Source organism: Ailuropoda melanoleuca, chromosome 12, assembly GCF_002007445.2.
Source record: "Ailuropoda melanoleuca isolate Jingjing chromosome 12, ASM200744v2, whole genome shotgun sequence".
NCBI classification, from domain to species: Eukaryota; Metazoa; Chordata; class Mammalia; order Carnivora; family Ursidae; genus Ailuropoda; species Ailuropoda melanoleuca.
Genome location: NC_048229.1, coordinates 54,043,776 through 54,060,382, shown reverse-complemented (window position 1 = coordinate 54,060,382; position 16,607 = coordinate 54,043,776). Strand labels below are relative to the sequence as shown.

At 44.3% G+C, this 16,607-nt stretch overlaps 1 long non-coding RNA gene across 1 annotated transcript in view; it reads right to left on the bottom strand.

Annotated features, from left to right (window-relative positions):
* LOC117795162 overlaps nt 1-15,841 on the bottom strand; it is a 50,718-nt gene extending 34,877 nt beyond the window's left edge. The window contains exon 1 of the long non-coding RNA XR_004619004.1: nt 15,780-15,841. This is a non-coding gene — a long non-coding RNA (uncharacterized LOC117795162). The remainder of the gene's footprint in view (nt 1-15,779) is intronic.
* Nucleotides 15,842-16,607: the final 766 nt, after the last annotated feature.

The window sequence follows — 16,607 nt, the reverse complement described above, 5'->3', positions numbered from 1 at the left end:
CCTGCGTCAAAGCATCAAGGGGGCCACTTAATGACAGAGATGTTGGGCTAAGTAGGCTACTCTCAGTCAATTTGCAAATTAAAAAGGCATCCTTCTCCCAATGGAGACACTGCAAATTATGAACCCCTTGGCCCAAATTTTCATAATCAGGCCCCTTGACCCTTTATTATTTAGTGAAAGGGACTGGCCTCACTTACTTTTTGTGGTTTACACATGGCACATATGTGAATAATGTTTATAACCAGTGTTGCTTGTCCTTGATGACTACTATACCTGTAGCTTTATGTGTACATTAATTTTTCTCTTTTCACTCATTCAGTGTAGTTGTGACCCCACTCCTGAGACCCAAAGGGAGGAGACACTTCCTGGAGTAGTCCCAGGAATCTCTGATCAACCACAGGACTAATTGTAATGTCTATCATTTATTATCTGCCTTATGCCAGGTGCTTCAACCGACCTCACCTGTAATCCTCTCAATAACCCAGCAAACTGAGAATTATTATTCCCATATTGCAAATGAGAAAAGGTTTGGGGTGCTTTAAAAATTTGCCCAGTTGTTTGTGATGGAGTCAGGCCTGGAGTTAGGGCAGTGAACTTGAGTGTGAGCTCTATCCACTGGGGTCGGCAGCTTCTTCAAGGTTCAGAAAGTTCTGAAAGACAGAGTCAGCAGTTCCCAATGGTTTGTGCTCGTTGGAATGGTTCTTAGGTCTTTGTGTTCCGAGGTCACATCACTAGATCAGGCCCCCATCTGTCCATTGTCTACACACCTGCCAGAGCCTCCTGCATGGATTCCTGGACTTGAATTCCTCACCCTCAGCCTGGTCACTCCCATGCTGCCATTGCCCTACTCAGGAACCACACGGATGCCAATTTTCAGCCTTATATATCCTTTGCCTTGCTTTCAAGACCAGTATTCTATTCTTTCCCATATCTCACTTCATCTGAATTAGGCACAGACTTTTGCATGGCTCGCACAGAGGCCAACCACACGTCCACGTCAATATGCTGAATCTGTCCTTGGGAGACCCCAAGCCTTCTCTCCACTCCTCAGATTCTCCCTCTCCCTTTGGATCCCGGGAGAGGTTTCCCCTGAAAGACATATTGACTAGTCCCTTACCTACCTACCTCTCCTTAGATCTCCATGGAACCTGGCTGTGCAGTTCATCTATATTTTTATTGATTTTATGTCTGCTTATTCTATGATTTTATGTCTAATCTATGAATTATTGAGAGAGGAGGTTGAAGACTCCAACTATAATTTCAATTTGTCTGTTTCTCCTTTCATTTCTGTCAAATTTTGTTGCATGTATGGTAAACCTCTCTTATTAGGTGAATACGCATTTGGGTTGGTTTTGTCTTCTGGACTTACTGAATGGACTCCTTTATCATTGTGAAATGTCTTTCTTTATCTCTGGTAATATTCCTTGCCCTAAAGTCTACTTCATCTGTTAGGAATATAGCTTCTCCTGCTGTAGTGTTCGCATGGTCTATCATTTCCTCATACTTCAACTTTTAACCTATATGGTTTTTTTGTATGTAAGGTGAATTTCTTGAAGAATAACTTTCTTAATTTTTTTTGTCCAGTCTGACAATTTCTGCATTATAATTGCTGTTTTTTGTCTGTTTACATTTAATGCAGTTGTTGAAATAGTTGGTTAAGTCTACCTTCTGGCTATTTGTCTCATTTGTTTTTTGTTCTTTTTTTTTTTTTTTTGCCTTCTCTTGGGTTAATTATTTTTTGTATTCCATTTTATTAATTGTATTTTATTATTTATTTTTATTCCATTTTATGTTTTCTTTTTCTCTGTTTGTGGTTGCAATAGGAATTGCAATGTGAGTTTTTAACTACCAAAGTGTACCTTCAAAAATATACTACTCCACATACAATGTAAGACTCTTATAACAATATATTTCCATTCCCCTTTTAGTGCTCTGTGCTATCATTGTCATACACTTAATTTTTATATTTGTTATGAACGTCATAATACATTGTTATTATTTTTGCTTTAGGTAATTATCTTTCAGAATTTCTTAAATTAGAAAAAATATTTTATATTTACCCACATATTTGTCCTTTTCTGTGTTCTTCATTGTTTTGCATAGACTTGAGTTTTCATTTGGAATCATTTTCTTTCAGCCAGAAAACATTTATTTAACTTTTGCTAAATTTTGTACTGGTTTGCTGGCAATGGATTCTCTCAGTATTTTGGTCTTAATTTTTGAAGAATATGTTCTTTTTAAAAATTTTTTTGTTAAAGATTTTATTTGTTTATTTGACACAGAGAGAATGACCACAAGTAGGGGGAGCAGCAGGCAGAGACAGAGGGAGAAGCAGGCTCCACACTGAGCGGGGAGTCTGCTGTGGGACTCAATCCCAGGGTCCTGGGATCAGGAACGAGCCGAAGGCAGATGCTTAACAACTGAGCCACCCAGGTGCCCCGAAGAATATTTTCACTGGCCATAGAAATCTATGTTGTCACTTTTTTATTTCACCATTTAAAAAATATCATTCCATTATCTTCTTACTTACATAATCTGTGATAAGAAGTTGGAGATACTTCTCATCTTTCCTTCTATATAATGTATCTTCTTTTTCTGGCTGCTGTAAGGTTTCCCTTTATGATTCATTTTTAGCAATTTTGTTATGATGTGTATTGGTAAAGTGTTTTCTTTATGTTTATCCTGCTTGATGTCAATTGAGCATCTAGAATCTGTGGGTATATAGTTTTCATGAAAAGACTGTAAATCTTTCATCCAGTATTTTTTCAGTTATCTGGTTACCAATTATACATATGTTAGACTGTTTGATATTTTCCCACAAGTTACTTCGGTTGTCTTCCTTTTTTCAGCCTTTTTCTTTCCCCTATTCTGAGTGTCAGCTTGGATAGTTTTCATTGTCCTGTCTTCAAGTTCACTGATCTTTCCTTCTGCAGTGTCAAATCTGGTCTTACTCCCATCTACTTAATTTTTTATTGCAGATATTTTATTTTGAGCTCTGGAAATTCTATTTGGATTTTTAAAAAATAGTTTCTATTTCTCTTTGCATTTGGTTCATGTTTCCATCTAACTCCTTAAAGATATTATAGCTGTTTTCATTTGCTTGTCTGCTAATTCCATCATCCCTCTCATTTCTGGTCTGTTTCCATAAACTGATTTTTCAGTTATGGTTCACATTTTCCTAGTTCTTTTCACGTCTAATATTTTTTTAATTGAAGTCAGAACACCATGAATGTTACATTGTTGGTTGACTTTTGTTGTGTTCTTTTAAAGACTGTTGAGTTTTGTTCTGGCAGGCAGTTAATTTACTGTTACTAGTTGAATAGCCTTTTAGGTTTGTTAGTAATGCTAATTTAACTACTTTTAAGACTTGGTTTATAGGGTCTCTACTGAATTCCCTGGTGTTCAACAAATTTTCTTCATTCTAGTTGGTTGGAACTTGAATGCTTCCCAGCCATGCGTAACTTGTGATAGTTGTTCAGCTAATAGTTCTCCAATAGTTGTTCTGTCTCTGGTGGTTGTTCTCTGTGTGGTCTTATGAAGTCATACCCTACATGTGCAATTTATTATTATACAAACAAGGTCATCCAGTGAAGACTCCTGGAGCTCATTCTTGTAGCTATTTCTTCTTTGGCACTCTGTCCCTCCTATTTTAGCCACTTCAACTTCCCTTAACTGTAATCCCTGTCTCTTAGGCTCAGGGAGGCTCCCGTCCTCTAACTGAGTTCCTCCTCCTTGTTCAAGAGTCTGATAAATGACTCTAGGCAGAAAACCAGGATAATCATAGGGCTCACCTCAATTGTTTCCTTTCTCTTAGACACTACAGTTTTATGTACCTACTATCCAATATCTGAAGAATTGTTTCATGCATTTGTCCAGTATTATAAAAGCATGTAATGGCAGGGCTAGTTTGTACATTCCATCATGACCAAGGGACCACCTCATAAACTTCTTTAGTTATCACAGAGTTGATTAAGTGCTGAGCACAAAACAGTATTAGAGAAATCAAATGGGTCTGCTCACCTGGGATGTTTTGCTCAGGTTCTGAGCTAGAACATGACACTGGGACAGGGGTTTCTTAAAGGATCCAAGCCCTTTGGGAACTGAATGTCATAGCTATAAGGTATTGGACATCATTCTTCCTTTCCCTGTGAGTTCCACAGGCAAATTCAGTATTGTGTCTAGGAACCATCATAACAGATTCACACAAGGCCAAGTAAATGGGGAATCCAATCACTGCCATATGATTGACTCTTTCCAGGAGTAAGTGGTGATTGTGCAGCCTGTGAATTTATTCTATCTACAAATCACACATGGCCCAGCAGTGCAGCAGAAGGTCGGCCAAGAGAGCTTCATGGAGTTAACTGAGCCAATATAGTGAAATATATTGGATTTGGAAAGATAAGGGAAGAGGAGGCCCAGGAAGTGAGGGATGACTGCCAAACCCAAGAAGACCTCAGAGCTGAAAAGTCAAAGAAAAGAGGATGGGACAAGGCATCATGATTTCCCTCATGTGCAGGAAATCGGGGACAATCTCTCCGTTTTAGAGGGCATAAGAGAGAGAAAGGGGGGGTCAACATATTGATTCATTCATTAAATGTTTTACGTGTATCAGGCATTGAAAATTTAGTGTCTTCACTGAAATATCTGTTGCAACACGTACATTGCAATTAACAAAGGAACCAAGCAATCCTACCTCCCTTTGTAGATTCCATGGCTGCATCCCATTCTCTCTTTGCATTGTGGTGAGTTTCATTTTCCTATTCCCACTCTGCTTTCACCTTCCTGTGGTCTGAATGATCTGAACATCTGAGATTTTCGTTTGCCTCTCTAGAAATAGTGCAAGTATGTTGGGTTACATGGGGAGAAGTTGGATTGAATCAAGGAAGTAATTACAGGAGCTAGTTTAGACTGTTTCTGTTTACCTGGCAGAGAAAATTTATTCCTAAGATACTGGTTGTTGCCTTTTGGGAGAGATCTCTGGGGGCTAGTAACATTTTATGACATCACTGGGGAGGAGTTCATAGACCCAAGCACAGTTGGGTGTAATATAGTGAAAAGTCCATGGGCTTGCCTGCTTATTAATTTTATGTGTCAACTTGACTGAGTCATGGGGTGCCCAGATATTTGGTCAAACTCTGGGTGTCTCTAAGGGTAGTTTTGGGTGAGTTTTAAATCGACAGTCTGAGCAAAGCAAATTGCCCTCCCTAATGTGGGTGGGCCTCATTCAAATCAGTTGTAGGCCTGAACTGGAGCCAAAAGGCAGGCCATACCCTATCCTCCTGCTTTGAGCTGGAGCATCTGTTTTTTCCTACCTTTGAACTCAAACTGAAACATAGGCTTTTCCTGGATCTCAAGTCTGCTAGTCTTTAGACTAGAACATGGTCTTTGGTTCCACCAGCTCTCCTGGTCCAGCTTGTTAACTCACCCTGAAGATCTTGGGACTTCTCAGCCTTCATAATTGTGTAAACATACACACACACACACACACACACACACACACACACACACACAGTTAGTTCTCTTTCTCTAGGAAAACCTGACTAGTATAACTTAGAATCACATAGACATTTCTGTTTTTGAATCCCCCCTCTGCTACTTATTAGCCATATGATCTGAGATAAGTTACCTCCTCTCTCCATGTCCCAGATTCCTCACCCATAAAGTTCAATATTTTGCCTCCTAGAGTTGCTGGGAAAGTCAAAAGAGGAAGACAAAAAGAGCTTATTGCTAGACCCAGAATATGTAGATATCTAGAGGTTCCTTTCTTCCATGGTTTGTTCTCTTAACCCCTAATCCACTCAAGAGAGAAGATTGTTGCTGGAGGGAGGGGTAGCAGGGAGACTGTGCACTCTCCACTTCCTCTGTGCTTCTCAGGTAATGCAGGTGAATCAGGGAAAGAGGCATTCACTAGCAACTTCGACTCACCTACTAGCAGGCTTTGAGGCAATTGCACCCAAGGATACTGTGTCAGAGTTCTCCAGAGAAACGGGACCACAGGAAAAATGTAGATATATAGAAAGAGGTTTATCTTGAGGCCTGGCTCACACCATCATGGAGGCTGAGGTAGTTCTAGTCCAAACCCAAAGGCCTGGGAACCAGAGGAGATGGCGTGTAAGTCCTAATTCAAGTACGAAGGCCCGGGAACCAGGAGTGCCCACGATTGAGGGCAGGAGAAGATGGATGTCCTAGCTTAAGCAGAGGGCAAATTTGTCTTTCCTCAGCCTTTTTTTTCTAATTCAGGTCCTCAGTGGATTCAATGATGCCCACCCACCCTGGGAAGGGAAATTGTCTTTACTCAGTCTACCACTTCAAATGCTAATCTCTCCCGGGAGTCATCTTTGCAGACCCTCAGAAATAGTGTGTTACCAGCTATCTGGGCATCCCTTAGCCCAGTCAAGTTGGCACATAAAATGATCCATCACAGATATTTTAATAACAGTCCCCCTCTATGTCTCTAGTGTGCTGTCCTTAAAAAGCACTATGTCTTCTCTACTGGGCCCTCTGAGGCAAGCAGATGGGTAATTACCTCCTCAAGTTAATATGTATGCCTCTCTCCTTTTCTTCATTCCTTTACTTACTCTTTCAATAAATATTTATTGAGTACCTACTATGTGCTAGGTACTGTGCTAGAAGTACTAGAGATCCAGTAGTTAACAAGACAAGTTAGTCATAGTTCTCAGGGAACATAGAATAATAACAGCTCATGTTTATTAAGATATAGATGGATAATCACACAGCAGCAAAGACAAATGCCAGAGCATTTTTACATAGGCCCAAACTACAGCCCAGCAATCTGATATTTTTCCCCAGCTATCTCTCCCAGCTATTTCAGGCATTTCCCACACTCCTCTAGGCCCCTACCCACCCACCAACTCTGCTGAGCTCCACCTGCACCCATACACCTTGCGTCAGCACTCGGCTATCCCCCAGACCCCATCCCCTTCCCGTGTTCCCTATCTCTGGAAATGTCATCACCGTCCACCCAGTTGCCCCGAAATTCAGGTTTCACCTCTGTTTTCTCCCACTCCTTTACCACGCTCCCCTTATCCCAGTTGTTACTGAAGATGAAATATTTATTGAGCTCTTCGTCTATAGCAGACACTGCTCCTTGCATCTTACTAGCTTATTCCATCCTTGTAACCCTGAATGGTATGGATTCTCCCTGCCTCCATTTCACTGGATGAGGGAACTGAGGCCCAAAGAACGTAAGTGAGCCGCAGCTTCCCAGCCAGCAAATGGGAGAGCCAGGACCCAACCAAGCAGCTTGTCTCCAGAACCTCTTCTGCTAGTCATCACACCACAGTGCCTCCCGGTCCACAGGCAGAGACAGGCAGTCAACCAACAATTCTACAAATAATTATCGAATTACCATGGCAGTAAGTGCTGTAAAGGAGAAGTGAAGACTCTGTCTAAGATGGTGGGGAGACTCAGGGAAAGGGAAGAGAAATGTTCCACTGAGCTTTGTGACGTCAGCAAGGGGGGGCAGAATGGGAGGGACAAATGTCCATGACAGACCCAGAGATGTCAGGCTGGTGCCATCCCTTCTGCACCCCACAAATGGCCAGCCAGCAGTTTTCCTTAATGCATAGTGCCATCTGATCCCCTTTCACTTAATTCTTTTCCATAATGTTGACTGTCCGGAAGTTATCCCAATTGCTCTCCTATGTCCTTGACCAAGGACTAACAGACATTTTCTGGAAAGAGCCAGAGAGTAAATATTCTAGGCTTTGTGGTCAGGACAGTCTGTTGTTGCAGCTGTGCAACCTACCTCCGTGGGGCACAAGCAGCCACGGATGATATGTACCTGAGTGGGGGTGGCTGCGTTCCAATAAAACTTCACCTGTGGACGTGGAAATTTGAACTTCATGTACTTTTTACATGTCACAGGATATGATTCTTCTTTTAAGTTTGTCATCCATTTAAAAATGTAAAAAACCATCCTTAGCCCACGCACTGGCCATACAAAAACAGGTGGGGAGCTGGGTTTGGTGGCTGCAGTTTGCCAGTGCTGTTCCAGACCACGTTTCCAGCTACCCTGCAGACAGCGTTCTCCCCCTGCCTGCCCCATAAGCACCCCCACCCCCAATTAGCATCTCCAAAAATCAAGCTCATCTCTCTGGTGAAGTCAGCTCTTCCTGAAAATCTGATTTCTGTTCCTCTGGGAATGGTGGGACAGAAAAAAGGGCAGAGGAACCACTGTTGTAGCCATGCTGGGCTGTTATAACTTCTCACACCCGCTGAGCACATTCCTGCCTTTGCCGGCTTCCGCCCTACCCCTCTCCTCTCCACCGCAAACTTCTCTGAAGACTTGTGTCTACACCCCGTGGCTGTTTCATCACCTCCCACTCCTCACTCTGCACCCCCTCCAATCTGGCTTCCACCCTGTCGTGCCAAAAAAACAGCTCCCACAAAGGTCACCGATGACCTCAGTGTTGCTAAATCCAAAGGACATTCTTCAGTTCTCATCTTACTTGCAGTTGACACGGTTGACCACTCTCTCCTTCTTGAAAATACTCTCTCTGACTCTGGCTGCCCCTTCTCTTCCTGCTCTGTGCACCTTCTCTCCACTACCTGGCCCTGACCTGTTGGAATTCCTAAAGGCTGAAGCCAGGGCCTGTTTACCTTCTCCCTTTGGCTGCTCTTTTCAGGCCATCATGCATCTATAGCTCCTGTCCGAAACTCTTTGAGCCATGGCCCATCCATCTCTCCACTGTTTCCTTGACATCTCCTCTCAGATTCTTAAAGCACCTCAAACTTCACATGTCCCAAACCAAAATCATCCACTCATCAACTGTGCACTCAGTTAACAAGCAGTTACTGAGTACTTGCTATCTGTCAGACACCGTACTAGTTTCCAAGGACACAGTTTTCAGTAAAAGGAGCCAGAGTCCTGCCATTGAAGGGGACTTATAGTCTACAGGGGAGACGCATATTGACCATACCGTCACACATCTGACTCCCCCCAACTCATCTCTCTACCACATTGGCCCTGTCCTGTTATCCTTATCTAGGGGACTGGTACTATAGCCAGAGGAGAGCTGGACACCTCCCTCTCCCTTACTAAAATCCCACAGTCTACCTGCCATTCCTGTGGACTTAACACTTAAAATATTCCTTGAGATCATTTCTCCCCATCCCCACTCCTGCCCTTCCATTCCTGGCCACCACCATCTCTCCTGCTGGCCCACTGGTTCATCCACTGTGGCCCTACTCTTCAGCCATGATAAAACTCTTGCCATGCCACCTCCTTCCTTCCCTCCATTGGTGATGACACCAATTAAAGTATTTCTAAGACTTTCCATTGTTCTTAGAATAAAGAGTGGGAGCTTCTCACCAAAACCCCACATACCCCTGCTGGCTCTTCTGGCTTCGTCTCCACACATGATTCCCGCGCCCCCCCCCACCCCCGCACCATGATCCGGCCTCCCTGGATTGTTCCAGGCTCTTGTTCTCATTGCACTTCTTTTCCACTTTGTCGTGTGCTGCTCCCTCAAGTGGGAATGCTGCAGTCTCCTTCCTCTGCCTGGATGTTTCTGACTACCCCCTTAGATCTCAGTTCTACCACCACTTCCTCAGCAAGGCCTTCCCTGACTTCTCTGCTCAGACGCTCCTGTGAGAGCTTCAGACAGATCCCTACACCACTCCTCATGGCATTGCCACACTGCAATTTATGTCCAAAGGTTTGATGCTTTAATTAATATTTGCCTTCCCAGTAGTTCCCCAAGGACGGGGATTCTGTCTCTTTTTACTGAACAACCTGTTTTCAGCAACTAGCACAGTGTCTTCTAGAAAGTAAGTGCTCAGTAACTATTTGTGAATCGGGTAGATAGTTGGATGGATGGATGCACGTTTGTATGCCGTTTCCCTGTCTGAAGCATTTTTCCTATCCATCCTTCAAGGTCAGTTCAAATGCCACCTCCTACAGAAAGTCTTCCCTGATACTCTTGGTGGAACTTCACCTCCCTCTCGTGTCCCTACGCTCTGTGTATAACTGGGCCACAGCATCGATTGCCTTTCACCTCGTGTTACCATGATCACAGCTAGTGTCCTCATGGTCTGGGTGTTTACGGACATCCAGGACCAGTTTTGCTCTATCTTTGTATCTCACTTGGCATGGTGCCTTGGACATGGGAGACACTCAATAAATACTTTCAGAATTGATTTCTTTATGTTGTCCAGGTCATTCTAACCCTGACAATGATCCATCCTCGAAACATAACGTTGGAACCACAGACGGAGGCCGAGCAAGGGAATCTCTGCAGCTTTCCCCTTCATCATGTCATTGTTCCTCTTCCCCTGGAGGCTAATAGCCACCCCAAGGTCTTCTCTCTCCCAAGCTCTCTTTCAGACACAATGCAAAATTCCCATGGTCTCACTCACTATTACTTTCCTGAGTTGGTGGCGGTTCAGCAAGTTTATTAACAAGTTTCTTCACTGCCTAGGGACCCATTTCATTCTGCCTGATGATTTGTTACATTTAATTTTTCTAAGAATTCCCTTACCTGTGTTTTTATCAACAGCTGTGTTTACATGGCCCTAATTACTTCCTGATTGTATCTACCCATCCCTCACCCTTTCTTTTTCTTGCTGAAGTCTGATGACTAAAATAAGAAAACAGGAGCTCATTCAGCCTCCTTTCTTCCCCATCGTGATGAAAAGGGCTTTGAAAAAGTTAGAATAGCTCATATGGTATTGTTCCTGACGTTATAATTACACTTAAAAATGGATAATGCAATTCCGTTTTAGCACCCCTGGTGTTTTGCAATCCCCATTAAATTCAGTTATTACTGATCCCTACTTTGTTTCTGTTCCCGCCTGTACTTTCTTACGTACTGTAAGCTCCAATCTGCCTGGCATTTTGGGAGACTAGGGTGTTCTGTTCAACTGAATATTCTGGTGAGCTGAGTTACCATAATTGGTATATCTGGACCCCCCCCCAATTTTCATAAAATTACAAGCACAATAAAATGTTTTTCACTGTAGGGTTAAGGTAAATATTTAAACCACAGGTGATGCCTTCTCCATGCCAGATAATGTCTCAAGGGCTTAACAAGTGTTTCCTCACTGAATCCTGATAGAAATCCTATGAACTGGCTTCTATGAGGAGCCAGCTGCACACAGATTCTAGGTAACCTGGTCAAGGCCACGGGACTAGGAGTAGGGGACTCAGGATTCCTGACTCCAGAGCTCTAAGCTCTCATGATGGAATTCTTGGCCTCCTTTCTCTGATGATCCAGAGGACCCCTCTCAGTTGCTCCAGGCTGTCCTGAGGAGCACCGCTTATGACTTTGTCACAGCCCAGATGGTTGTAGGGGCTTTTCCTGGATTGTCCTGCCTTCCTTTTTGCCTTCTGGTCCCCACAGCGGCCTTGAGACACATGCATTATAAAATAGGCTCTAAGATTCTGGGCCCAAAGGACTGTGAGAATGGAGAGGTTGGTGCTTAAGAGTTGGTTTTAAGTCTTAGTTCAAATCCCTTAAAAAAAAAAATCTAAGAGACTTAGGCTACACCTGATATGGGAGACCCAGATCAATCAGTCCATCAACAAATCTTTATTAAATGCTGCTGAATGCAAGGCCCCATGCTCAGGGCCGTGGGCAGCTATCCGAGTAGCTCTGAGTTTTACAGTGGAATTGTGATTTGCAGCTTTTGATGAAAAGGACTATTTATGGCATGCCAGAGCTTATGGGGCTTACGGTTGGTAAGTCTGTTTAAGCCTGCAACTGAGATTGAGGCTTTTTCTTGAGGGAAGAAGAAAACAAAACCGAGCACCCATCCCTCTGGAAGTGTGTAAGTTGAGCTCTCATGTTATGCCACAGTGGGAACTCAGCTGAAATTGGCTTCCCTGGGAAAAAACAATAAGCAGGAGGCCACTCGAGCTCACCGTTTCTGCAGGAAGGGTAAGGATGAGATTAAAAAAAAAAAAAGCCCAACATTTTCATGGGATGTCTCAAGTACACCCATTTTTCCTTTAAATGACTCTGAACTTTTCTTGCCATTTGGAAATGCTAACCATTGGAAAGGGCAATTAGCACAGGGCACGTAGACTGGTTGAGACTGTGGGGAGTGCGGGGTGGGGAGGAAAAGGAAGGAATGGGTTGTCGGAACCCGCAGAGCTGCCTGCAGACACGGTGTCGCATGTACAGACCGAGTTTCAAACATGAATGGGTAGGGGTGAGGGTGTGGGGGGCACTGCACGTGCAGAGAGCAGCAGGGCAGGCCAGAGGAACATTTCCCTGGGGAGCCAGCGGAAGGTTCCCAGGGCTGCTGGGTGCGCTAGTGGCAGAGTGCCACCGTGGCCGGGAGGACACAGTGAAGTCGAAGACTTCTTTTTCCTTCCAGACCCTACATATCCTGAAGAGGGAACTGTGGGTAAACCATGAAGGGATGTGCATTGCTTTGCCTCCAGTTTGGCCGAGCTCTGGCTCGGATGCAGTTTCATGGAGCGGCAAAGTGCCAGGGCTCAGCCCGCGGGCTCCGGAGCTAGACTGCGTCGGCCCGAATCCTTACCAGCCTTGTGACCTGAGGCACACGTCTCCATCTCTTGTGCTTCTGTTTCTTCTTCTGTAAAATGGGGACATTGATGATACTGCACTGCAGGGGGATTGCAGGACGATCCAATGAGATAATACGTGGAAACTGTTTAGAATGGTGCCTGGCACAAAGCACGTACTTAAGCAAGTGAGCTGCTGCTGTCATTATGATTTTAATGATAAAATATCTTCTCACTCCACAGTGTGCCTGTGAGGGATAAGTTTAGGGGACCGGGCTAGGCAGGTTTCAGGACTTTTAGCTACCTGAGAGAAGTTATCACACACTGGATAGGACTAGCCAAAATGGTACAGAGGCTCACTGTGAGGATTTTCATTTTCACTTGTCTTTTGGGGAAGTCTCACCATTATCTTTGACAACTATTTCTAACACAGCTGTCATACACAGAGAAAATCAGAAGAAAAGCAAAGGGAGTTCAACTTCCAGCAGAGTGCTCTAACTGTAGGTAATTTCAACTCTTCCAAACTGCCTCTATGCTCACAAAAACACAGATGGGAGAAGGAAAATGGAACAACACAGGTCGCATTGCTGGAGAGTGATCATGACCCAGAAGAGTAGAGGCTGGAACCTCAAACTCATATGTCCTGGTGCTTTTAAGGCTTGGATAAATGGCTCTATGTGATGATGCCCTCTCAACGTAAATATGTGTTTAATGGTCATCCTATCACATCTGCATGAAGTGTGCTGGGTCTGTGAGTGCTCAGTGTTCACAAAGCCCAAAGGAGAGGTTTGGGGAGCAATGTGAGGGGTCTGCTATTGCATGGAGAATGGGGTGTGGTCCTCTGAGGTCCCATCTCCCACAGCCTTGCTAACAGGTCGGAATGGATATCAGGGGGGACAAGGTTAGTCTGTGTATTTAATTCATGGCTCTTCTTCCAGGGTCCTCAGAGCCCACGTGTGGTTGGGTGCATCCTTGTAGAGGCAGTACCAGGACAGCAGCCATCTCTGAAAAGCCAGAGAGCTGCATTCCTTGCACTTGGAAGAGAAAGCTGTACCCCCCATGAGGGGGTTGGAACATGTCCTAGCCAGATCAAGAAGAAAGCATCCAGCTTCTAGCCAGCCTGTCTCCAGAGAAGCTGGGGCAAGCTGCAGACCTTAGGAGGAAGTGGAGGCTTATGTGGAAAAAGACCTGCCCAGAGATGACCCTGTAGTGTCTACAGCACCCAGGTCCTTCCTTCTGGCAACAGAAGCTAGGCTGAAATGATGGTCATTTGGAGACCCAGGGAATGGAGCCTCAGACTCTGGTTTGTGCTGACATCAATTGGTGTGGTCTGTTCATTCCCTGTAGAAGTTTTAGATGGTGCTTGGTGACCACAGCCTCTGGCATTGGGAAGCATCTCGATCCTGCTTCGTGCATGGCTACTGCCTACAATGTGAGGATGCCCTGGAGTGGTTCCGTGCACAGCCTGCACATCCTTACATGGAAGCCCTGGTCCTATAGGAGTTTCTTCTTACATTTTAGGTAGAGGTTTAATAAACCTAAGTATAGAAAAGAGAAGTATAGGGGCGCCTGGGTGGCACAGCGGTTGGGCGTCTGCCTTCGGCTCAGGGCGTGATCTCGGCATNTGCTTCGTGCATGGCTACTGCCTACAATGTGAGGATTGCCCTGGAGTGGTTCCGTGCACAGCCTGCACATCCTTACATGGAAGCCCTGGTCCTATAGGAGTTTCTTCTTACATTTTAGGTAGAGGTTTAATAAGTTAAACCTAAATATAGAAAAGAGAAGTATAACACCCATTATTTTCTCTCCCTCTTCAGAAGGATTGTGAAAATTACCAAAAGCAACGAGTTCTGTCTTCTGTTCACATCAGTGAGTGGTATAACCAACTATTTGTGTAGTTTGCATTTAGAATGAATTTCTTGGGGGTTGGGGTTTTATAATCATTTAGCCTATAATTGATATCTCAAGTGAGATACTTTACTCTTGTGGAAATTTCTACCTCTGGCCTCCTCTGTCCACAGTGCTCACTGACTCTTCCCACGGGTCGACAGGGTTCTGGGACCTCTTTTCTGTTGGGGTCCCAGCAGTCTTGGAATGGCTCCGATGAGGCAGCTTGTGGTCTAATAACTCACTGTGGCCTCTCTATGGCAGTGTGGCCAGTTCTCCTTAATTTTGCTTCAACTGTGTTGGTAGGCCTGTGGCTCAGATGAAATTTGGCCATCACTGGACTTGAGAAATCAGCAGAGTAGGAAGCTTGCCAGGACATTTTCTTTTTTTAATCTTAGACCTTAGGCTGTGAGGCTATTATTCATAAAAATGTTCTCAAACCAAAAACTCACCTCTGATTTTTTACCAGTTCCCAGAAAATAGCTTTCATTACTATGATGCTTATTATGGAAAATCCATTCAATGTGAGTTCTGGCTAATTCGAAATATTCTGTTTCCCTCTGTCAGAACGGGAACCACGTCTAGGCGCCGTCCCTCTCCCCTTGTTTGGCTTGGTCTGTCTTTCCTCTAATAAACCGCAAGCATCAGGAGGCTTGTGTCAGCACCTGTGGGGGCTGGCGATTCCAAGCTGTGCAGCCATGCGCTGGGGCCACAGGGCTTTGGAAGAGACCGTAGGTCCCCTCCTTGCCCCAGCTTTTGAAGGGAACTCAGCTCTGGTCTATCCAGGGATCTGCATTTTCTTGTCTTTAAATAACAGCTCAGCTGCATGGGCTGGCTGCACAGGCTCTGAAATGTTCATATCTGGTGCCTTTGCTTTCTTTTGTGTAATTAAAAAAAAAAAAAAAAAGCAAAGCTTTGATATCCCCTGAAGCAAAGTGCTATAGAAATACAAGTCTTTCCTCTCACTTTAAGGAGATACATACAAGATTCCAGACCCATTATTTCAGATGCTTGCATTCTTTTTTTTTTTTCTTTTTAAAACAGGAAGTCAGATTTCTTTTCTGTCCTCCACTTAATTTGATCTCATCAAAAAAACCATGTCTGCCCACTTTTTATTTTAAATCTGGTGCCGCAGGAGTTTGGCTTGAATAGAGACGATTTGGGTAGCCATTCAGAAGACACATGGACTGCCCCAAGAGGATACATCGTCAACAGACTAGCAGCTGTAGCACAGAACCCTGGAACAGAATTGCAGTCACAGAACCAATACATAAAAAGAAGCGAGGAAACCCTTCTGTCACATTGAAGTACATGGCAATACCTTTTGGAAGCAATCATGAGGCTATTAGGTGGCACGTCGGGTGTGTATAGTGCTTGGGGCAGAGAGGGGGATTCCTACCTTTGTTCCCTCAGTACGGGCAGTCTGCTTGGAAGAGGTGGACTTTCCTGACTCCTTCTGAAGATCACCATTTTGGACATTAGGTTTCTCTCCTTCCTTTGCTCTCTTGTAGTTCAGTTCCTATCGTTTCAGGTTAATCATTGTTGGGATGGGGGCTGGCATCCCCGTTACTGGCTGGCAGCCAAAGCTCAAACAGCTGTTTCCTCTGTCAGATTCTGTTGCACCCACACTGAGTTGGATACAGAAGTTCCAAGAAGTGTCAGTGCAAGGCTGATGGTGTCTTTTTATTATTTGGGGGCTAAAGTGAGAAACTGGAAGGCAGAAGACATGTGGATAAATGTGGCAGATTGAGTATGTCCTGTTACCTCTGCTCCCTCCCCAAGCTCCACTAAAACAATGGCAAAGCAAAGGTATAAATGTATAAAGGCAAAGAAAAATGGAAAGAAAATGACACTGAACAAAAAATACACATAATACTTTGGGACATGAAAAATGGAGAGTTGAGCACCATCTTGGCAGAGTGGAGAGTAATGCCCACAGAGGAGAAAGTTAAGAAGAAGCAAGCCAGCTAGCATCCAGCGACAGGACGAAGGCTCAGGAATTGGAGGCACCAACCAACTCTCCAAGCTGGGAGCGGGTGGGAAGGAATAGAGGAGGATAGGCAGAAGAGTTATTATCTCAGGAGGTCTCTTTTCCCAACCCAAATAGCCAGACCCACTGTTCCTCTCCTCTCCAGCTAGAAGGAGGAGATTTAATCCCTGGGTAATTGAGCCAGAGAGAATTTGGATTGAGGGACTAACAGGGAACAGCTCCAAATTGAATGGAAAA